Genomic DNA, 25,277 nt, shown 5'->3' with positions numbered 1-25,277 from the left:
AGAGAGAGCTACTTTGATTTCCTAAACTAGGGGAGCCAAACCTCCTAATAAAAGACAGTAAGTTCAGCCTTGTGACATAGGGTGAATTTTGACAGCCACTGTAAAAAGGTAAAAAGAAGGGGTATACACCCATTATTTCTAGACCTCTGCTTAGAAATGCAAAATAATCATTTCTGAGTGGTGCTGTTTCTGTCACCCTTCTTTAGGGAGAACATTTTCCATGGGATTTCTATGGGAAGTAGAGATCAGCTACAAAAACCAAAGTTCTTCCTCATTGTTCTCTAAAGTCTGTATCTTTTACCTCCATATACTGAAGAGAGTCATTTGAACAAAGTCTACAAATAGCACAGATCAAGAGGGCAGTAGCGAGGCTCAACGGGTAAGCAAAATCAATAACTAAATGGTCTGCTGTAAGCGCTGGTGATCTTTCCAGGCTTTTTCCGTTGTCTGACAGTCATAAATATATTAGTAGCTGTATGAGTGAATAAGAGGTGGGCCTGCCCACATCATCGCTGAAACAAGGCTGCACTGGCTTTCTGTACTGACGACGCTTTACTAGCGGCAGGTATCCGATGGCAGACAGCCAAGCTTCTCAAATGAATGCGTGGAGCCAGATGCCTGGCACCAGCCACTGTCTATGTAAGCAGGCTGCCCTGTGTTCTGATTTGGGTGGCAGCTGACATTTGGGGCTTGCTACCCTGTAACATCCAGAGTCCAGACATGCAGAGGCATTGCTGTCTTCTACAGAAGATTGTTACATGTGCCATGTATGATCCACGGCTGTGATCTCTTAATTTTTCTTAAAAACCACAGAAAATATTGGTTTTGGCCTAATCAGAAAGAAATATGTGCAAGAGATGGCACTTAATATCCAAACAGAGTACAGAATGTTTAATTCAGTGAGTCTTACAGCTCAGGTGTCAAAGGTTATACAGCTGTTCTACTTCAGGCAGTCTAAAAAACTATTCACTATCCAAGCCCTCAGGGTATCTGACCAATCGGTCTGTGGGCCAGACAGACTGGATGTTGTGTAATTGCCCATGCATGTAAACAACTGCCCAAGTGCAGTAAGTGAGGTCTAGTTGAGATACATCCCCAAGTAGTCTGGCAGCATGGTTGCATTTGGCTAAATGACCTGACAAATTCTAGGTATATAAGGCAAGAGAACAAAGATATCATTAATTATAGCAGACCCCTTTCTGCATTTCATAGCAGCAAACTCAAGGGGGTAGTGATTTCTTCCCTGGAAACCTGCTGTCCAGTATATTAGCAAATCATGTTCTCATTAGAAGCTTGCTGTCCATTAAAGTAACAAATCAAGGGCAGTCGTACCCAATTTATTTTCAGAGCATGCGTCCTTGTGACTCTGTAGCCATGAGCAGTGCCCATTTCTGACTGGCCCAATCTGGCAATCCAAAGGGTTATTTGTTCAATCCTACATTGAACTTACATTCCATGGCTTATTAAATTTGTGCCAAGAGATGCAAGACTAAGAAGTATGATTGTACAGGAGTGATGGTTCCTTATAACCTACTGCCACCACCAGTTGCACTTTTTTGTAAGTCATGACAATGGCAGTCCATGGCAGAATGTGCACCAAATAAATATAATACACTAGTTAACATTATTCAGGGAAAATGGACAGCAGTGTATATTTTACTGACTTACAATTATTCACATACCAGTCTCCCTAGTGTATTGTGTTTGTTTAAATATCTGGAGATTATGTTTTATTCAGGGGAGACCCAACTGGTAAATTACAAGCAGTGTTAAAGGAACAGCAAGGGCTATTACACACGTGAAGATTAGTCACCCATGATATATCTGCCTACCTTGGCAACTCCTGAGAATGTTTTCCCACCAGCGATAATGTAACTTAGCAGTGGGAAAACATACATATCGCTTACTTTTTCCGAAGTTGCACAATGTTACCTTGCGAGGCAATGTTAGGCAACAATGGCAGCAATGAAGCACCAATGGCAGCAAAAAAATTGTTTCAAGGCAAAAAAATTTATGCACACCATTTTCACTGTTCTGCGGATTTTTCACCGCTTCACGAAAAGATTTGCAAATTTTTTGGGAAAGCGAAACAGGACAGATTCGCTCATCACTAGCAGCAATGTCTTTAAAAAAAAAAAAACATTTTTTGATATTACTGGTCCTTTAGGCCTGTGCCATATGGGGCTGATTCTCAGCAAGTAGAAAAATGTGTGCCAAGAATCAGCCCCTCCACTCTAAAACACTTTAAGTTGTGCCTGCACCCAGAATTTTTTATTCCACCCGAGTGCAGGCAGAGGCATTGGATATCAGCTAGAAATGCAAAGTCTTGTGTAGTTTGGCTGATATCCACTGCCTCTGCCTGCACCCAGGTGGATTTTCAATGATTCCAAGCACAACTTAAAGTGTTTTAGAGTGGAGGGGCTCATTCTTGGCAGGCGTTTTTCCACTTGCAGAGAATCAGCCCCGTGTGGTTTAGGCCTTGAGGTTTAAACCTTGAAAGCCATTTAGGGCTAGGCTTAGGATGACTGAAAGCAGTTTGTACTAGATGCTCAAGGACACCCACTGTGCTTTTCTCAGGTGCCTTTACATACTTGAAATTGCCATTAGTGGTGGTTTTTATTTATAAAACCCCTGTCACATATAGCATTTGTTTGTGTCAGAAAAATGCAGTTGGAAACCATTCCAAAAGAGCCAGCAACTGCTCTGTGTTTGCTGTAACTGGCATGAATGGCATCTGTCTGTCTATGTGCAGGGCAGGTTACATATTATATCTCTCGTCTTTAACTTTTCTCTCTCGCTGCTTCTCTGGTATTCTATCCCTAACCTCCTTTGCAGGGAACACTCTCTGAACCTCTTCAAAAACTCAGATCTTACCTTTTGGAACAACATTACGGGGCAGATTTATCAAAATGTGAGTTTAGAGCTTAATGCATAACAACTCACCCACTTTCTATTCATTCCTATGGGACTTTTAGAAGTGTATTTATTAATGGGTGAAAGTTAGAGTTCACCATGAGATAAATATGCTTGTAAAAATCCCATAGGAATGAATAGAACGTGGGTGAGTTTTTATGTATTAAGCTACAAACTCACATTTTGAAAAATCTGCCCCTACCTGTCTAGTCCTGGAACTTAAAGGCCTACACTATTTCGGATTCAGGCGAACCTTGAATCCTTGGTAAAGGATTCGGCCAAATACCAAACCGAATCTGAATACTAATCAGCATAATTTGGTTTTGATAGAGTTGCCACTCTTCCATGTTTACGTGACAAAAAGTCACGTGATTTTTCGGATTCGGTTCGGCCAGGACTCTTGGCCAAATACTGAACGAATCTGGATTCGGTGCATCCCTAGTATATATATTTATTATAATGTAATCTTCCCTGTGTGTACATTTCTATATTATAAAATTGTATAGCACAGCATATTCTAGTAGCACTTTATGAATAAAATTATAAATACATACATATCCTGCAGTTAATATTTTATTGGGTATTACATTAAATTAAAAAAGTAAGTTGTTTCTAAACAGTAATGCCTTAAAGTTGCCACTAAAGTAGCTCTTACAGTGGTGCCTGTGTGCCTCAGTAGTAACTTCAAATTAAAGGTATTAAACATATTTCTTTTATTTACAGACCCATTTTAACAAAGTTACTGGGAAGTTTTCATTGTTCAGTAAAATCAGTGAAAAGCCATATTGTAATCCCTTATTAGCTGGTATAAAACTAACAAAATGTTTTTGTGGGAATTTTTAATATCCAGAGCAGGTTGCCGGGCACAAAGATCAATATTTTAATGATCCAAAGAAACGCACAGTTAGCTCCGCAGGCTAATGAAGGATTCTATCCTTTCAGCCCAATAACAAAGTATCATAACCCAAGATAAAAGACCAATTCTTTGTCTGAGTAGGTTTAACAAAATTTATTCCGGATATCTACATATTAAATAGATGCCAGAGCATCCTTAATGTTTTAGAAGTAATCTTTGCAAATATATTGAAATGCATTTAAATAGCCATGTTATGAGAGCATTAGAAAGCCAGCGGCTATTTACAATTTAGTTAGGTATAATTGATCAGGATAGCACATATTAACATTGGACATTACAGAAAAGCAGGTACAACAATTTAATTTCCCATAAAACATTGCATCATTCCAATTGGCATTGTAAAAACTATAACACTGCATTTTGGCAGCAAAGTTTTTTTTTTGCCCCTGTGCAAGTAAATGTGCCCCTTAGTTTTAACCATTGCCAGCTCAAAAATGTACAGCAACTCAATATTCCATCGTATTTTTTCATCTAGGATATAAAATATGCATGACCACATTTTTAGAGGGCCTTGCTCATACAATACCTTATTGAAAAGGAAATGTTGTCAACAAAAGCAGAGAAAGTAGAATGGGGGCGGGGGTCACTTGTATAGGCCACACAGCAGTGCTGTAACACTGGGCTTCAGCATATCAGAACCCGCCAGTTCCCCCACAGATGTTGGGTTTGCTGCCTCTATTGTTATGCCATCCAAACTTATATATCTGTTATGTGCTATTCTCTTGTTTAAATGTCACTTTTTAACTTTAATGTTGTTGAGTCAATAGACGCCTAACAATAAATGAAGATAAAGTAGAGCAAAGTACAGTAAAGTACAGTCCTTCTGTAGTATAAGTAGACATTTTTATTACTGGCTGCTATATTCATACACACATATATGCCAATATTTGTTCTTCAATAGCTTGCCACAAAGCAACTAATCAGTTTTTATCTGCCTCCTGAAGGAACGTGATGAAACTATAAATGTCATCAGTGTTGCCAGATTCAGGCCTCCCCATTCTGACACATACAGCCATAAGAGGAAATGGATCATGCGTACATCTCCTAATTATGATTAGAGAGTGTGTTGTCACTTTAGAGTCAAGAATGTAATGATAATCCTGGAAATCATATTTTTTACCTCAGCACCTATGGACAGGGTAGTATTTTTGTACTGTGCAAGCATATCTGCCTGAAACCCAGTGTTAGTACATTCATGCGTGGTTCCCTTTAGGATTGCTCGAGTCCGAAGGCTCAGGCAATCATAAATCCGACCCTAAATGTAAGGCGCCTTCTTAATTGAGAAGGATTGGGGGATTTTTGTGGATAACAAAACATGTACCACTATGCGGTGTTGTTAATAAAGCAAAGTACTGTCTTGCATAAAAAGTCATTGACTTGAGGGATGAAAGCATAATTTGGGCTATTAATAGATATTAAGTAAATTTGGTATAAAGATTGTAAGAATTAAACCAGTGATCGCCAACCAGTGGCTTGGGGGCAACATGTTGCTCCCAGTGCCCCCAAAGCAGGTTAAGTTATTTTTTAATTTCTGACTTGGTGGCAAGTTTTAGTTGAATAAAAACAAGATTTACTACCAAATAAAGCCTCCTGTAAGCTGATAGTGTGCATAGAGGCTGCCTAATAGCCAATCTTAGCACTTATTTGGCACCTCCATGAACTTGCTTGTGTTGCTCTCCAAGTCTTTTTACATTTGACTGTGGCTCACGAGTAAGAAAGGTTGGGGATCCCTGAATTAAACTATGAAGAAAGATTCTCAAGACTGGGGTTGTTTTCTCTGGAGAGGGTCAAGATTACTATGCACAGATATTGGGAGTCTTTTTTCACTTAGAAAACAACAAGGAACTAGAGATCACTCCTTTATGCTTCAGGAACTGAACTTCTGTTTCAAGCAGTGAAACTGGTTCTTTATGGTGAGGGTAGTGAGGTTAGTGAGGTTGTGGAATGCCCAGCCACGTGATATTGTGATAGCAGGTACTATGAATACCTTTAAAAATGGCTTACATTACATCTTGGGCAAGTATGGTAAGAAAGGTTACAAGGATGTCAAGATCTACAGTTAGGTACATTTATTTATGCTGGGAAGAATGAAATTTGCAGAAAAAATGGTGTAAAAAGCTGTGTAAAATAAATGGAGAAATTCAGTGTCCAAATGCTAGATTTTATACTGTTAGTTCGGGTAAAAAATTAGGCAGATTTTACACTGCATATTAAATCTGCCCCTTAGTGTTAGGGCTGGGTGCGAGGTTGCTTGTTGGCATGGTGTAATTTAATAAGCACTGGGAAAGTAGCCAATCAGCAGCCAAGGTGATTCTGTGGCTACAGCCAGCTGAGGTAGCAGCCCCGATGCCGTCCCCTCTCTCCAGCTCCATGCTTATAATTTTATCTGAATTGAGAAAGCCAGTTGGATGACTGGCGCAATGTCTTCAAGAAAAACACAGCAATTCCAGTTGATTTGACTTATTACTACAGATATACCATGACCTGGATGAATGAGAATCTTCACAAACTTACAACTTTACAGTAGTGTCAGAGCAGGTCTAGAGGGGGCCGCATCCCTAGTGCAGAGAGCGATAGCACAGCAATATTTGGCTCTTAAAGTTACCAGAGGTGGATTTTTGCCATCCCTGGTAACTGACCACTTAACAACCAATATCAGTGCAATCTGTCAAATCCATCAAATTATCGTAAGGTTAGTGGGCACAGAATGATCGCACATCTAGCGATTTTTGATCCGACGTCAGTCAGAAGATCAGTTGGGTAGGTTTGGAAATTTTTTGTCGTTAGCAATGGTTTGCAGGACCAAGCAAGTAACATAGTAAGTTGGGTTGAAAAAAGACATACGTCCATCAAGTTCAACCATAATGCCTATATATAACCTGCCTAACTACTAGTTGATCCAGAGGAAGGCAAAAAACCCCATCTGAAGCCTCTCTAATTTGCCACAGAGGGGAAAAAATTCCTTCCTGACTCCAAGATGGCAATCGGACCAGTCCCTGGATCAACTAGTACTAAGAGCTATCTCCCATAACCCTGTATTCCCTCACTTGCTAAGAATCCATCCAGCCCCTTCTTAAAGTTATATAATGTATCAGCCAGCACGACTGATTCGGGGAGGGAATTCCAGAACCTCACAGCTCTCACTGTAAAAAATCCTTTCCGAATGTTTAAATGGAACCTCCCTTCTTCTAAACGGAGTGGGTGCCCTCGTGTCCGTTGGAAGGACCTACTGGTAAATAAAACATTAGAAAGGTTATTATATGATCCCTTTATATATTTATACATAGTTATCATGTCACCTCTTAAGCGCCTCTTCTCCAGTGTAAACAGACCCAACTTGGCCAGTCTTTCTTCATAACTGAGACTTTCCATACCCTTTACCAGCTTAGTTGCCCTTCTCTGGACCCTCTCTAACTCAGTAATGTCCCGTTTGAGCACTGAAGACCAAAACTGAACAGCATATTCTAGATGGGGCCTTACCAGCGCTCTGTAAAGGGGAAGAATAACCCCCTCCTCCCGTGAATCTATACCCCTTTTAATACAGCTCAAAACCTTGTTTTTGAGCTGAGAAGTAGTTTTCTTAGATTCAGCTAGACGATATTGTTTAAAATGGTCTTTTTTATTGATGGACAAATTAAATGATTTAAATGATTGTTTCAGTATAAGCTTGGTCCCATGATAACTAATAGATCTTTTAAAAATCTTAATACTTACATAGTTGCATAGGGTTGAAAAACCCAGCACACACAACCTATACTTGCCAGTCTATACTATCACCTACATAAACTATATATACAAACATTAATACTAACTGTAGATATTAGTATCACAATAGACTTGGATACTATGCCTGTTCAAGAACTCATCCAGGCCCCTCTTATAGGCATTAACAGAATATTCCATTACAACATCACTAGGAAGGGCATTCCACAACCTCACTGCCCTCACCATGAAAAACCACCTACGCTGCTTCAAATGGAAGCTCCGTTCCTCTAATCTAAAGGAGGGGGCCTCTGGTGCGTTGATCGTTTTTATGGGAAAAAAGAACACCCCCTATTTGTCTATAATCCCCTCTAATGTATTTGTACAGAGTAATCATGTCCCCTCACAGGCGCCTCTTTTCCAGAGAAAACAACCCCAACCATGACAGTCTAACCTCATAGCTTAAATCTTCCATCCCCTTTACCAGTTTTAGTTGCACGTCTCTGCACTCTCTCCAGCTCATTAATATCCTTCGTAAGGACGGAAGCCCAAAACTGCACTGCATACTCAAGGTGAGGCCTTACCAGGGACCTATAAAGAGGCAAAATTATGTTTCATCCCTTGAGTCAATGCCCTTTTTTATACAAGATAGAACTTTATTTGCCACCGAATGACATTGCCAGGAATTAACAACTTGTTATCTACAAAAACTCCATGATCTTTCTCCATTAAGGATACCCCCAACAAACTACCATTTAGTAGATAGCTTGCGATTATATTATTTCTACCAAAGTGCATAACTTTGCACTTGTCCACATTGAACCTCATTTTCCAGTTTGCTGCCCAGTTTTCCAATGTTGTTAAATCGCTCTGCAAAGCGGCAGCATCCTGCATGGAACTTATAGTTTTGCACAATTTAGTGTCATCAGCAAAAACAGAAGCAGTACTTTCTATGCCCACCTCTAGGTCATTAATAAAAAGTTAAAAAGCAAAGGACCAAGGACTGACCCCTGCAGTACTCCACTAACAACACTCGTCCAATTAGAAAATGTTCCATTTACAACCACTCTTTGTACTCTATCCTTCAGCCAGTTCTCTATCCAATTACAAATATTATGCTCTAGGCCAATATTCCTCGATTTGATCATTAACCTTCTGTGAGGTACAGTATCAAATGCTTTAGCAAAGTCCAAATAGATGACATCAACTTCCATTCCAGCATCGAGATTCCTGCTCACCTCTTCATAAAAGGCAACTAAATTAGTCTGGCAAGATCTGTTACGAACAAAACTATGCTGGCACAAACTTTTAATATTGTGATTTGCAATGTATATAAGTACCATATCCCTTATTACCCCTTCCAAAAGCTTCCCTACTACTGATGTCAGACTAACAGGCCTATAGTTTTCAGGCTGAGAACAGGATCCCTTTTTAAATAACGGCACCACATTAGCAATTTGCCAGTCTCTCGGCACCATGCCAGACCTCAATGAATCCTAAAAAATTAAGTGAAGAGGCTTGGCAATCACAGAGCTAACTCATTTAATACCCTGGCATGAATCCCATCCAGTCCTGGACCTTTGTTTACCTTTACATGTTCAAGACTCTTTTGAATTTCCTCCCGAGTGACCCATGCGTCAGTAGCTAAATTACTAGAACTGGCCATATTAAAAGGGAAGCCTTCAGTAAGAAGGTGAGACTGTGATGGATAGGGATGGAGTCATGAGCCAATAGAGTCACAACACCAAGGGCTAAATCAGAAGAGGATTAGGGGAGCCTCTGGCTAGGCCAGTGAAATAATAGCCAGTAGGCAAAAAATAATGTTCCTCTTCCATTGTAGAAAATTCTCCATTATTGTAGAAAATTCTAATTATTATGGACAATGCTTCCTTGCTTACTTCCTCCTTTTTACAACTAAAGTTGTAAGACTTAGGGGCTGATTTACTAAGACACAAATTCGAATCCGAATTGGAAAAATTCCGATTGGAAAACGAACATTTTGCGAATTTTTCATATTTTTTGCGATTTTTTTCGGCGTCTTTACGATTTATGCGAAAAAACGCGAGTTTTTCGTAGCCATTACGAAAGTTGCGCAAAGTCGCGATTTTTTCGTAGCATTAACACTTGCGCGAAAAGTCGCGCCTTTTTCGTAGCGTTAAAACTTAAAAGGCACGACGTTTCGCGCAAGTTTTAACGCTACGAAAAAATCGCGACTTTGCGCAACTTTCGGAATGGCTACGAAAAACTCGCGTTTTTTCGCAAAAATCGTAAAGACGCCGAAAAAATCGCAAAAAATACGAAAAAAACGCAAAATACCGTTCATTACGAAAAAAACGCAATCGGACACATTCGGCCCGTTCGTGGGTTAGTAAATGTGCCCCTTAGTCTTTGGCAGCAGTTAAATTCCAAAATCCATTTATACATGGATAGCAGAACTCCAGTAAAATACTTAAGCAAGATGAGTGGGGGCAAGATCCAGAGTTCTGTGTCAAGAAGCGCTCTTTCTTAGGAATTGCACCCCCCCAGCCCCCCCACCCCAGCACAACTCATAATACATTTCTGGGGAATAGAATGTGACCACAGAATCCCTATCATGGATATATATATCCATGTCCATAGTGTGATTTGGTGTAACAGTTTATGTCAGCCCCGTGTGCACTTACCCGGTGCTGTGAATCTCTGCACGGGTGCGCGGCAGTTCCGGCGTAGGTGTGTGGCTGCGCAGCTGGAAGGAGGCCGCACACGGGTACGCGACGGGACGCGTGCGCTATGTGCAGGCGCGCGACTTGACGCACGTTGTGCACGGGGTGCGCGATTTTACGCACGCCATGTACAGACGCACGCCGAGACTGACGCTGCGCGCATGCTCCTTGTGGATTTAAGGACGCCCAGGCCTAGAGACCTTTGCGAAGTGATCTTTTGCCTGCAACTGACACTAAGGGGCACATTTACTAACCCACGAACGGGCCGAATGCGTCCGATTGCGTTTTTTTCGTAATGATCGCTATTTTGTGATTTTTTCGGAAATTATCGCGAGTTTTTCGTTACCAACACGATTTTTGCGAAAAAACGCGAGTTTTTCGTAGCCATTCCGAAAGTTGCGCAAAGTCTGGCGATTTTTTCGTAGCGTTAAAACTTGCGCGAAAAGTCGCAATTTTTTCGTAGAGTTAAAACTTGCGCGAAACGTCGCGCCTTTTAAGTTTTAACGCTACGAAAAAGGCGCGACTTTTCGCGCAAGTTTTAACGCTACGAAAAAATCGCCAGATTTTGCGCAACTTTCGGAATGGCTACGAAAAACTCGCGTTTTTTCGCGCAAATCGTATTGGTAACGAAAAACTCGCGTTTTTTCGCGCAAATCGTATTGGTAACGAAAAAGTCCCGATAATTTCCGAAAAGTCGTAAAGACGCCGAAAAAAATCGCAAAAAATACGAAAAAGTCACAAAATGTTCGTTTTCCAATCGGAATTTTTCCAATTCGGATTCGAATTCGTGTCTTAGTAAATCAGCCCCTAAGCGTTCCTGTGTTTTCCTGCTTGATCCTTGACTTCTGATTTTTGGCTCGTCTCCTGGTTATTCTTCTGGTTATCCCTCTGCTTAGATTTCGGACTCTGATACTTGTTGTGACCTCGGCCTGTTCTTCGACCATCCCTGCTTCCAGGTGCCTTATTGCTTACTTCAGTATACAGACTGTTTATTTACTGGCTATCCTTCAACGGCACTACTGCTATTCTTCAGCTGGGTCTGTTACCGTTCCCACTCCCGGTGTTCAGGCCCAGTGGGAAGCGCAGGAGAGGCTAATTATCATCAGACTACCGTGATACCTGATAGTTTATTCTATATGTGATGCGCTATACACTTCTCACTAACAATAACAGGAAACGATTGGCCCCAATTCTTGGCATTTTGGTTCCTATGATTTCCTCAAAGTAAATAGCAGGTATAAAAATGCATTAAATGCATTGTATTTATCTATTATTTTAATAAACCCCTGTTGTATTAATCTGTTCTACTATACAGCGGTGCATACATAAGTAGCACTTTATTAATAAGATAATTAAGATATATATATACATACATTTCTCGTTTTCATCATGTGAAACTGTTCTCCTTGAATTGAAACTTGTCTATAAGCGACTTTTTCTCACTGAATTGAATCTGACCCAAAGTATGGAAGACCCTTAGTTGGCCTCTCCCTGGAAGTTTATTGCGACATTATGAAGTTAAAAATACCCAATAGCTTTGTGAGGCAAAGTAAAAGGGAAGCACCAGCTAAGAATATTCCTTACAGTCAATACAACAACCTGGAGACTGCAGAGTTTACAGGATCTGTATTTATCTACCCAGCAAGATCTGCAAGGAAGTATCCAATTTCTACACCAGATTACCTGTAGACATTACATTAAATCATTTATTATTATTCAATATAAGGGTACCTATTTGTTTTAAGGCAGCAATTTGAATGAATATGCTTTCCCCATACAGATTATATTTACCTTATACTCATCACTAATACTTACAGGAACATGGGCTTCAAGAGTTACACCCCTGAGAATATTCACCATCCTGCTATATATTACTGTTTTTCCAAAGATATAGCAGGGTGTTGGGATACTTGGTTACTTGGTCTAGTAACTCTTTTGAAGATAATACATAATTGGGCCAGGTTCATTTCAGTTAGAAAAAGGTTTATCACGTGAAAACTCTGTTTAAGTCCTTGAATTTAATTTAAGTTTTCACGTTATAAACCATGAGATGTTTTTTCTTACTGAACTAAATCTATTTCCTTAATATTTTAAATTCAAAAAACAAAAAATTTTGTGCGGGTTCCCCACCATATATTATTCACAATTGCCTACAAGGTTAGAGTTTTTGTTAATTTATTCTATGTCTCCTTTAACAATTTTGCACCATTTAATAAATAAAGGCAAATATTTGTCCTGCTTCTTCCTTTGCCCTGGCAGCCATTTCTTCCACTGCCTGAAAGTATGAAAACTACAAGTATAAAAAAAGCAAGTAAATTGGGAATGTGTTTGTTTTTGTGAAAAAAACCTGAAAATCAATTTCAGTTTTTTGACTTTAAAACAATGCACAGCACGCATTCATGTAGTTGGACTTTTGTTGCTGCAAAAATCACCAACAAAAGTCAGAAATTACCATGTCAAAGATTCTACAATAGGAGAACATAATTTAAGCGTTACTGTTGCCAACTTGATATTCTGTCAGAGTTAAGGAGATAAACATTCTTAGCTATGAACAACTGATATAATGTTTGCCTTAGACTACCTCACCTTTACAGTGTTTTGGCTTCAGTTAACTCTTAACATACTGACAAGTAAACATAGGAGGATTCTTTGTCAATCTGTGTACTTGGGTCCTATCCTGCTAGTATGCATTCTAACACAATTGGGGTAACTATCTCTGATCCCTAGCCCTCACTAATAAAGTGTCCATCCGAAAGCAATGTGTGCCACACTGGTGATACACATTATGTATGGGAGTGTTTGTGGTCTTATGTAAGAAACAAGGTTGTATGAGTTTCCAGTAATATTGTGGGCTGGGTGGAGTTATGTTCAGTCTTTAAAACTCATTAATGGAGAAGGGAGAATGTGGGCCATCACCAAGAAACCCCATGAAAACTAAAGCTGAGCTGGGAATGAGAGATCAGCAAGTGTTGGCCCTTATAATAAGTAGTTTTGGGGTAAGTATGTATGCACAATTGTTAATTAAAGTGGACAGTGTGAATCCCATTGATTTCTGAGAGGGGGTTTTAGAGAGATGAGGGGGTTTCTATGAATTGACTGAGTTAGTATTTTATTATTATATTATTAAAATGGTATACTATTATCTGTTGGAGAAACATGGGCATCCAACAATGGCCTAGATTTAATTTGGATAAGATTTAATTTGAGATGCAATTCAATTCAGAATAAACGTGTCTGAAAGTTTATCACTTGAAAACCCTATTAAAGTCTATGAGAATAAACTGTAACTGAATTTAGAGAAAAGTTTTCACGTGATAAACCATGAGATAACTTTTTCCTTCTAAATGGAATCTGGCCTAAGAGCCTTATGGTTTAGCACGTGAAAACTTATGGACATAATGGACATAATTCTAGTTTTTTCCCATAGACTTAAATAGAGTTTTTACAGTGAGAAGTTTTTCTGAATTAAATCGCATCTCAAATTGAATCTTATCCAGAAGTTTTCATGTGATAGACCTACTCTATCTATATCTCTACACTGATCAATGGTATACTTCTCCTCAGAAATATGGGAGAGCCCACAATATAAATGTTATATGCTAATGACACGCTATAATAAGAAGATTATATAAACAGTTCAGTTGATTGATGTGCTAATAAGTCATTGAGTTAGGGGCTGAGTAGAGTCTGCCCTAAGTTTAACCCCTTTCCACCTACCTGCCCCTGCTCTGTGCTTTACATGGAAGTTGCATAAGTTATGTAAACTGCATTCATTTAGGGGCTATGGGCCCAATAACTAGTTCATAAAAATAGCAACAATAATTAATGTGCTGTCAGTATTTCAATTGGGGTCAGTGGAGTTTACTTTTTAAAGTAACGTAAGATTTTGCGTAAGTGTAGGGGCCCAATGATGTTGCTGTGGGGCCCAATAACCAGTTGTTCCCATGCTGGAAAGTTTATGTAGATGATGCTGATATAATTCAGTAAATAGATCTCAATATAAACAGCTGATGTTACTCTATAATAAGCAGTTCATATAAATAGTTAAAATGAAAAATTAATTTGCTAATAAGTCAGTTGGTTCATTGGGGCAGTGGATTGCTGTCCTTGGGGGATGAGAGGAAGGCCCATTGCTTTAGTCTAACCATGTCTAATTGCAGAGAGAACATAGAAACAAACAAACTTTCTTCTATATATATATATATATATATATATATATATATATATATATATATATATATATATATTAGATATTTACAAAAACATATTAAAGGAAGAAAAGATACTGTACAGGTTTTCTTCCAGAATGGTGTGCTGTATTGTTGAAAACCAAGTTTATATTCAATTACTTTTCATTTAAATGGGGCAGATTTTTCTCTGAACTGTATAATAATACTAAGCAATATTACTAACAATACACAGCCAAAGCAAATGGTTAAGCCCTCTATATGTGAAAACTCACACAAGACGATGGAAGGCCAGGGTTTTCAGGTGCCTTGACTCCCCAAGGAGTCTTGGAGTTAGAAGCCAAAAGCTTTGACAGATTCAGGTTTAAAGAAAAGCTAATTCCCATGGTGAGTGTGGAATTCCAGGTCATGCATGAAACTATCTATCTAAGAGTGGAGGGTGTGCGGCCTAAGGGACTAAGATATGTATCAGGCTCCATCATTCCCACTCTCTATCTTATAATGCCTACTTGAAGTTCAGAAAGCAGTGATTGTTTTCCTCCTTTAATTAAATCTGAGCCACAATTAAACAACTGGACACCAAGTTCATACCAAGATAAAAGATGATCGAAGGAAAAAAGTCAGGGCAGTATATATAAACTATATACAGTGGCTTGCAAAAGTATTCGGCCCTCTTGAACTTTTCCACATTTTGTCACATTACAGCCACAAACATGAATCAATTTTATTGGAATTCCACGTGAAAGACCAATACAAAGTGGTGTACACGTGAGAAGTGGAACAAAAATCATACATTATTCCAAACATTTTTTACAAATAAATAACTGCAAAGTGGGGTGTGCGTAATTATTCAGCCCCCTGAGTCAATACTTTGTAGAACCACCTTTCGCTGCAATTACAGCTGCCAGTCTTTTAGGCTATGCCTCTACCAGCTTTGCACATCTACAGACTGAAATCCTTGCCCATTCTTCTTTGCAAAACAGCTCCAGCTCAGTCAGATTAGATGGACAGCATTTGTGAACAGCAGTTTTCAGATCTTGCCACAGATTCTCGATTGGATTTAGATCTGGACTTTGACTGGGCCATTCTAACACATGGATATGTTTTGTTTTAAAGCATTCCATTGTTGCCCTGGCTTTATGTTTAGGGTCGTTGTCCTGCTGGAAGGTGAAAACCTCTGCCCCAGTCTCAAGTCTTTTGCAGACTCCAAGAGGTTTTCTTCCAAGATTGCCCTGTATTTGGCTCCATCCATCTTCCCATCAACTCTGACCAGCTTCCCTGTACCTGCTGAAGAGAAGCACCCCCAGAGCATGATGCTGCCACCACCATATTTGACAGTGGGGATGGTGTGTTCAGAGTGATGTGCAGTGTTAGTTTTCCGCCACACATAGCGTTTTGCATTTTGGCCAAAAAGTTCCATTTTGGTCTCATCTGACCAGAGCACCTTCTTCCACATGTTTGCTGTGTCCCCCACATGGCTTGTGGCAAACTGCAAACGGGACTTCTTATGGTTTTCTGTTAACAATGGCTTTCTTCCTGCCACTCTTCCATAAAGGCCAACTTTGTGCAGTGCACGACTAATAGTTATCCTATGGACAGATTCCCCCACCTGAGCTGTAGATCTCTGCAGCTCGTCCAGAGTCACCATGGGCCTCTTGGCTGCATTTCTGATCAGCGCTCTCCTTGTTCGGCCTGTGAGTTTAGGTGGACGGCCTTGTCTTGGTAGGTTTACAGTTGTGCCATACTCCTTCCATTTCTGAATGATCGCTTGAACAGTGCTCCGTGGGATGTTCAAGGCTTTGGAAATCTTTTTGTAGCCTAAGCCTGCTTTTAATTCCTCAATAACTTTATCCCTGACCTGTCTGGTGTGTTCTTTGGACTTCATGGTGTTGTTGCTCCCAATATTCTCTTAGACAACCTCTGAGGCCGTCACAGAGCAGCTGTATTTGTACTGACATTAGATTACACACAGGTGCACTCTGTTTAGTCATTAGCACTCATCAGGCAATGTCTATGGGCAACTGACTGCACTCAGGGGGCCGAATAATTACGCACACCCCACTTTGCAGTTATTTATTTGTAAGAAATGTTTGGAATCATGTATGATTTTCGTTCCACTTCTCACGTGTACACCACTTTGTATTGGTCTTTCACGTGGAATTCCAATAAAATTGATTCATGTTTGTGGCTGTAATGTGACAAAATGTGGAAAAGTTCAAGGGGGCCGAATACTTTTGCAAGCCACTGTGTATATATATATATATATACAGGTATATATACATACAGATATAGGAGCTGTTATCCAGAATGCTCAGGACCTGGTAATTTCTGGATAATGGATATTTTCATAATTTGAATCATCATACAAAAATATTATTTAAACATTAAATAAACCCAATAGGATTTTTTGGCTCCAGTTAGGATTAATTATATCTTAGTTAGAATTACGTACAAGGTTTTGTTTTATCATTACAGATAAAAAAAAAATCATGTTTTAAAATTGTAATTATATGATTAAAATTAAATGGAGCCAATAGGAGTCAGCCTTCCCATATTTCAGAGCTTTCTGGATAACAGGTTTCTGGATAACCGATCCTATAGACACACACACACATATACCTGTATATGTATATTGATAGACAGTGAACTAATAACCTGTGAGCCAATAAAAGTCTCTTATTTATTCTTCAGCTTATGCTCAGGAATAGCAATAACCTGCAAGTTTGAAGTATCTCCTGGCACCTAGTTTAGCGGTGCATATATTTATTTAATATGATCTTGGTCTCTGATTGATGTTGGTGAGTTAATAACTGATCAAGATAAAAAGTTATAAAAGGTTATAAAAGCATGACATTTTGTTTGAAAACAGTGTTAATCACTAAAAATCCCAAGAGGAGATTTATATTTGCGAATTCTCTACATGCTACTGGTAAACCTAGTTTTCTGGAGTCATATTTTAAGAGTTCTGTCTACTGGAGGAATGAGAATCCCGTGCAGCATGGGAAAAGTCCTAAGAGTGACAGTTGAGGAAGGTAATGAAATTGATAGATGTTAGTCATTGCTAGTGTAGAATAGGGGTTTAGGGAATACAAGGTCTGATATTTAATAGAGGTAGACCTCTTAAGTTCTAGGTATATAGGATTTTAAATTTAATTCTGGAGGTTTAGAAGATCCCAGTGCAAGTTCTTTCAGTGGAACAATGCTAAAGACTGGTGAATCAAACTGATGCATCTGACAGCAGTGCTCCATATTGATTGCTGGGACAGTCAGGTGAAAGGAAGGTCAATAAAGGGAATCAATTCAATGGATTTCGTCCTGTACATTCTACTGACACAGCACCGACAAAAATGTCTAATGATCTACTGTCTACCAGTTGTAAAGGTCACTTTTTTTTCTTGTAATTCTACACCTTTCTGCTACTGTTGACACTGGTGAACTCCAGTTTGTCAAAGATACCCAAATACCTACACAAACATATCTCCTATTTCATGCCTATCTTTTTGCTTTAATATTTACTAGTCTTCATACTTCTCTCAATAGAAGAAACCGCAACAAAATAATGCGTATTTGATTTGGAGGTGCAGGGGCAGTCTGCTATGGTTGGCTGCTTCACTTAACTATTCACATTTTGTGATTAGATTGATGCAAATAGGACCAGGTTCATTCGAGGGTTTACTATCCTTTAAAACCATTTATGATTACCTTTTGAATGAATGATGAATTTGAAGTGGTACAAAACTGTATGCAGGTATGGCATACGGCAGCTAATGAGTTCACTCAGAACGATAATAAGGGGCTGCTTAGACATACAAAGGACACATATCACAATTAAGATGTATAAAAGAGGCATTATTATTGCCATTTTGTGTATTATGTGTAGGAAGACCTTGTAGACTTTTAATATAAAGACAGACTCTGCTGCTGTAGCACTTAGTGTCATATTGTGTAAGACAATCAAAAAGTTACATGGTAACCTCTTTAAATAAAACATAAATTTCATGTAACGGTAATAACTTCACTGTTCACTAAAAAAGATAATCATAGCAAGCTTTCAGAACATACCAGCTCTTTTTTCAAACACGTTAGAGTAACTCTATGGTGGTTCATTATTTTGACTATCAACTAAAATGGACTAGGTTAGCCCAGTGTCTCCACTTTGTATTTATAAATTTGTACAGATGGTCCTTAATATTTAGTAATTTGCCCTAAATCCATGGCCCATATTATTTCTTTTCTGCAAACAATGTCAAGTAGTCATGACTTTGTATTCCACCCTTTTTTTCATTATACATTTTCAAACTTCTCCTTGAAAATTTAGATAAGTTCAGGTAGCCATACTAGGCCGATAGCCGGAAAATGTTGGCAGCTTATTGGCTTGTGTATGGGGCCCTCAGATGGGCCTGCTCAACTGATATCTGGCCGAAAAATTAGCCAGATGTCAATAAAGTAGGTCTAAATATCTTGGTAGGGCGAGAAGCTCATTGGCCTGCATCCTATCAATCCCTAAGGGCCGAACTATTGAATACATCCATTATCATTAGTTGTCTAAATACGAAAAGGTGGGCGAGTATGAAGATAAGTGTGGTCTGTGGATGCCTGGCTATTTTTCTGATGCATTTTAGTTTTGGATTGTATGTTGTCACTAATCTTATCTAAATTATTTTCTATTTTTGGGTCATAATATGTTTATGTACAGGACATGACTGTAAGTGTGAGTAGATCAATTTAAAGCTGATGGTGGTGTGAATTTAACTACCCAAAGAATTTATGGCTTCCCTGCTGTGAGCACCCATGGGCAAAGATTCTTGTGCTTTAGGATGGACCAGGTTACAGCATTGTCTGCATTTGCCTTTGCTGTATACATAAGAGGTGGACTGGAGGAAACATGTAGGTGTTTCCCATCCCAGCCCCTACCTGCACCAACTAAGGCATCTTTCAGACACACCAGTGTGAGGTACAGACAACAACTAAGCCATGCCCACTATTGCTTGTTAAATTATAACTGTAATTCATGTAAATTACTTTCTTTGTCTATATTGTGGAGATATTCTAGGGATTTGTAGACAGACAAAAATATTTGCCATAAAAGGTTAGCATACTGGGCTGCATAGCAGGTTTACACACTGGTACTTGTCTTCTGCAGATATTAAAGAGATGAAAAATGTAATTTACAAGCTTCCAGCCACACAAATATGCTTACCAGAGGTGGTACTAGAGACACCTAGATACCTAGAGATATAATAACCATCTATATGCTACCAAAGATTAACAAAGAAGGGAAATATGTTATGCCCCCCCCCCCTCAAAAAAAAATCTTACCAATATTTTTCAGGGATCCCTTGCACTTCAAGGGGTTGTTCCCCTTTGTACACACAAATCTAACAGTTCACATTAATGGAACAATCTTTGCCATATACATAGTTAACAAAAAATGTGCAGCTGTAGAGATATTCACCTTATTTCTCTGCTGATCCTATACTTCTGCACAGACCCTGTGCTGGGGGTGGGGGGGTCAGTGACCCCTATAAACACTACAGTTGCTTTTTTACTTCCTTATATGATGTCATGCATAGACTTAACTCCTATTGGCTGTGTTTCCTGTCAGTGGGGCATTGCTTCCTGTGCCTGTGACAGAGTGCTGCAAATCTAACATAACATTATGTAAGATTTGTCATACAGTATATATATATATATATATATATATATATGTATGTGGGGTTTGACATCGTGAACAAGGTCCTAGACCCGGACCGAAACGTTGATGTTTGAGCTATGATGTAAGTTATTAATAAAGCTAATTGATCTACGCTGGAGTGCACATACTTTTTGGAGAAATATATATATATATATAAGAGGCAAAAGACAAAGGAATAAAAAACTTTAAAAAATGAAGACCTTTAAAAGAATGAAAACTTGTGACAAATGGTCATTTCCCAGGCATTGATCAATCAACAAACAATAAAACATATAGGAATAATGCATGAAATTCAGTATTTGGTATGGGATGGGCCAAATGCCAGTACATAAAGGATACAGATTGTGTTAAATCCTTAGTTTTTAGCCAAAGTAAAAAAAAGTGCATGGCGCTAAACATTTTTAATTCTGGGTAAGTAACATTTTTGTATAACAAAATCAAGTGTTTGACATAAAATTAAACATAAAATAACATTGTTTCCTTTCATTTTATGTAGGTAGGTTCTGAAGAAGATGAGAAAATATTTTTTTTCTAAATAGAACTTTGACCCACACCAAAATGGAAAGTACATTTGATGTGTTTATCCCCCTGGCAAATCATCTAGTAGGTTCTTCCTTTGTTCTGAGTTATACATTGCTCTATATATAACTGTTTTCCAGGGCAATATGGAACAAAGTAAGACAAACTGTGTTGTCTTAGCTACTGCCAGTCCTTTCTCTGCAGCTGAGGTAACAAAAGCTGCCTGCCTGCTGGAACCTAGGGCTGCATTGTTCAGATTTAATAATTAATGTGCAGTTAATTGAGGCTTTTACTGAATTGACACAGGATGAAAGTGAAACCTGTCTGTCTGGATCCAATGCGTCCCTTGGAACAAGTTCAGTGCATTCTCCCAGCGTCTGACTCCCTTGGGTTAGTGGGAGTGTCATCAAGCAGCACTGCATGTTTGCTAGGTGCTTTGCATCTAATGTTCAAAGCACCAGGTTTTGGAGCCAGTGGTATGCTTAGTTCACACAAACATATATAGATGTAAACACCGTGCTGAATAATGTCAATATGCTCTCCACATTACACTTGCACTTGTAAATGAGCCCTTCTATGTGTTAGGAGGAGCTTGTGTGCAGGATGGTTTTTTCCCTGTGGTACAAGTTGTAGGGGAGCCAGGGGCCTCACCCTGCCCCCCCGCCTCGCCTTGCCCCTGCACACATGAGTAGTGACATTGCAAAGGAAAGGGGAAGCGAAATTACAAGGAAGGGCAAGGGAGCACAGACCAAGGTGGGTACCCAAAGGGTGAAACACACTTATTTAAGCTGCACACCCATAAATTTCACATCCACTGCACTAGTGGTGCAAGCCTTCCGTAGGACTGGTAGGTCCTTATCCTCAGCAAAATTGTTTTTGTAACGGATGAAGGGAGGGTGTGTCCCCCCCGAAACGTTGATCAAGGTGGTCTCAATAAATGGAGTAAACTCCCCGACTGCATATATTTGTGTGTTACAAAAACAGTTTCACCCTAAGGGTCTCTATGTCTCTATGTGTGTTTTTGCAGAGGCAATTCTTAGTATTGTCTATGGAAGAGTATTTTCTGGGTTTTAGGGCAGTGGCACACAGGGAGATTAGTCACCTGGCATAGGAAACTTTGGGTGACTTCAGCAAACTGAAGCGATTTATTAAAGGATTTATATTCTTGCCTGTGGGATGGAATTTCGGGAAGATTAGTTACCCACGGTAACAAAGATTTATCGCAGGTGACTTATCTCCCCGTGTGCCACTGCCCTTAGGTTGAAGACACACAGAGCTACTTAGTAGCAGCTGCTAAACCCCAGAAAATATCCTGCCATAGACAATGCTGAGAATTGTATAGGGTCTGCATTGTCTATTTTAGTAGCCGTGACAAGTTGCTGCTACTAGTAGCACTGTGTGTCTTCACCCTTAATAAGATTTCTATCAAAAGAGGCTTCATAAATACCAATTACTACTGTTACAAAACTCATAAGTTAGTATGATAAAGCCAAACTAGAAAGGGAAGTTTGAGAACAAACTTTATGTTGGGTTGAAAAACGTGAAGTAACTGAATGAAATCTGATCTGTTGTTGGCTCGCCCAACTTTTTCTAACCTTAAACCACAGGTAAATGGTAAAACCACTGTGCAAAGTTTGGGGACCCTGGTTTTAATAGTGTCTGAATGGCAGCAACTTAAATTTCCATACTGAAAGTCAACAAGTGACATCTGATTGGCTGTTGGTGGCTCTGCCCCCTTTTTCGAACCCAGTGACTAGCTCTGCAAAGTTTGGGGACGTTAGTATTAATATTTAAAGAATGGCAGCAGTTTAAATTTAAACATATGAAGTCTATAGGTGAAATCTGATTGGCTGTTGTTGGCCCCGCCAACTTCTCTAAACTTGGAACATAGTCACCTAGTGACAAACTGTGCAAAGTTTGGGAACCCTGACATTAAACATGTGAGAATGGCAGCAGTTAAAATTTCTCCATTGAAAATAATGAAAGAAAGATTGGCTTTTGGTGGCCCCGCCCACTTTTTTTTCTAACCTTGAGTACGAAGTCACCCAGTGCAAAGTTTGGTTACTCTGGCATCAAACCAATAAAATTCAATAGGTGAAATCTGATTGGCTGTTTGTGGACCCGCCCACTTTTCAAAACTAAAACTGCAGTCCCCTAGTGAAAATTGTGAAAATGTGGTGACCCTGGGGTCAATTCTGTGAGACTGGCAGCAGGTTGAATTTCCCCATTGAAAGTCAATAGTTAAAAAACGGGGGGCGCTAAGAATAATAAGAAGAAAAAAAAGCGGAAGAATAAGCTCAAGTCAAAGAACAGTATGTTGGGGTTTTTCACCCAACACAAAAAGAATTCTACAAATGTCACAATAAAGTTGACTTAGGGGGTCACTGCTAAAATGGATGTGTGCAATTTGCTCCTGTACACGCTTATGTGTATGTGCAAAGTACAAGGTGCAAGGGAACTATAGCATTAAAACCTGCATTGAGTAGTAATGTCAGAGTTACCTAAGGGTACTTAATGCATAACTCTATATGTTGTGTGCAGATACCTTGTTGATGTGCCTCCATTCTCCCATTTTGCGCATGCATTCGTAAATGGCTGATATCTTACTCAGCAGTGTGCACTCCTGTTGATATCAATCCAGGCATGCAGATAAATGCATCTCTCCATGTACAATAACTTATGCTCATATATTTATGGAACAGTTACAGAAATGTAATTACCTACCTTTGCATTCTGCACCCACAGTGTGAGTGCCCAGGGAGGAAGGATACAAGGGATAGAGATACACATTTATCCCTTTACCAGCACAGAACTTTAGCAGGTGGAATTGTGATGTTACATTTCCCCAAAATGTTCATATTAATGTATTAAAGGGCTGCTATACTCTAATGTTTAAAATTTTCTTATGTTCTTGGCTAAAGGTAAAAGGGATGTGCCGAATCCAGGATTCGGTATTCAGGCAGGATTCTTCAGCCTCGTTTGGCAGGGTTTGGTTTCGGCTGAATCCACGGTCCTGGGTGAACCAAATCCTACTTAGCATAAATTAGCATATGCAAATTAGCATTCGGAAGGGTTCAATGTTAGGGGAAATTTTTTTTTGTCGCATGCGACAAACTATGATTCGGTTCGGTATTCGGCCAAATCTATTGGGGTGGATTCTGGGGTTTGCCCGAACCCAAAAAAATTGGGATCGGTGCATCCCTAAAAGGTAATATTAAAAGGGGCAGAATTGCTTCTGACACCAACAGAAAATGTATATTTGCAGTTTATATTTATACACATGAAAGATCACTTACTGTTTGACAAGCCCATCCCTTTTTGGCACTATCCCAGCAAAACAGTAATGCACAATTAAGCCAGGGAAAATGTATGAGTATTGTTTCACTCTTTTTGCTTCAATTCCCCTCCAGTCATTTACAGTGCTCCCTTTGATCATCCTCATACAGGCTGCTCTGTGCAGGGTTGGACAAAGTCCAGAGTACCAGAGGATCTCCTTAAAGGAAGGCCCAGTTGGTTCCCATCACTGAAATTCCCATTAGCCCTTTCTGATTTCCACCATAGGTGTATGTGGCAGCTTTTATAGCTCTGTTTACATCTAGAGTGTGGGCCCTTGATGTCAAGTTCTCAGGGGCCCAGACTGACACTGGGGCTAGGGCACACATAGCTATTATGGGTGTTTTGTTACCCAGGCAATAGCTCAATGGGTTCATGACAAAACTCTTGGAATCGCTCCCCATTCATTTGACCATTTGGGTGCACTCAACTGTACTTGGGAAATGAACATTGAGCATTTCAGAGTGACACATATGCACCCAATATTGATTTTCAGATAAATTGGGAGTGATTCCCAATGTTTTCCACCTGATTAGTATTTACACCCTGGGTTTAAATACAACCAGAGCAGCTGTACTGAGTTTGTATGTTCTCCTTGTCTTTAGCTAGGGTTCCCTCTGGGTGTTGGGTCCTTTCACAGGAGAGATCATACTGCATTTGATTTACCAGGAGCTGCTTAATATGGAACATAAGCACAAAGAATAATAATAATAATAACACCAATGATAATAATAATAATATATTAACATACTAATTCTAAAATATAAAACCTGCCCCTTTACTTAGTTGCTTGCGGAGGGAGAGGCCTAAGTATTCAGAGCACCCTGCTGTGTATTATTTTCCAGCCTCACTAATTAGAGACCAAGAGGGAGCCTTGCTATAAATAGATGAGCATGCATTATCGCATAGGAAGCTTGGGGGTTGACTGTAACACCATATGTACTTCCTGTAAAACATTATGGCCATGTATTAAACATCTAATTGTTGTAATTATCTAGATGCTGGAATGCCTCTGGGCACATTTTGGGGCAATCCTGTCATTGAGATTATGATGAAGTTGTCATTAGATGTTATTTTTGTAGGCTGATGAACTTTTGTTTTCATCCATATAGGCTGCATTTCATCATTCTTCTCTGTAATGAGGCAATGACTGACCCTTTAATAAATATGCTACATATCTAGTGTTCTGAGTTAAATTCTTTAAAATATCAAGGCCGCTCATTGCTGCAGAACTTCTTGTGGGGCATAGCCATAAAATATTGTACTTGTGCTTCAAGCTGAACTGCACTGACATATTATAGTGTGAACTG

Source organism: Xenopus tropicalis, chromosome 7, assembly GCF_000004195.4.
Source record: "Xenopus tropicalis strain Nigerian chromosome 7, UCB_Xtro_10.0, whole genome shotgun sequence".
In the NCBI taxonomy this organism is placed as follows: domain Eukaryota; kingdom Metazoa; phylum Chordata; class Amphibia; order Anura; family Pipidae; genus Xenopus; species Xenopus tropicalis.
Note: the sequence above shows the minus strand (reverse complement) of the source record.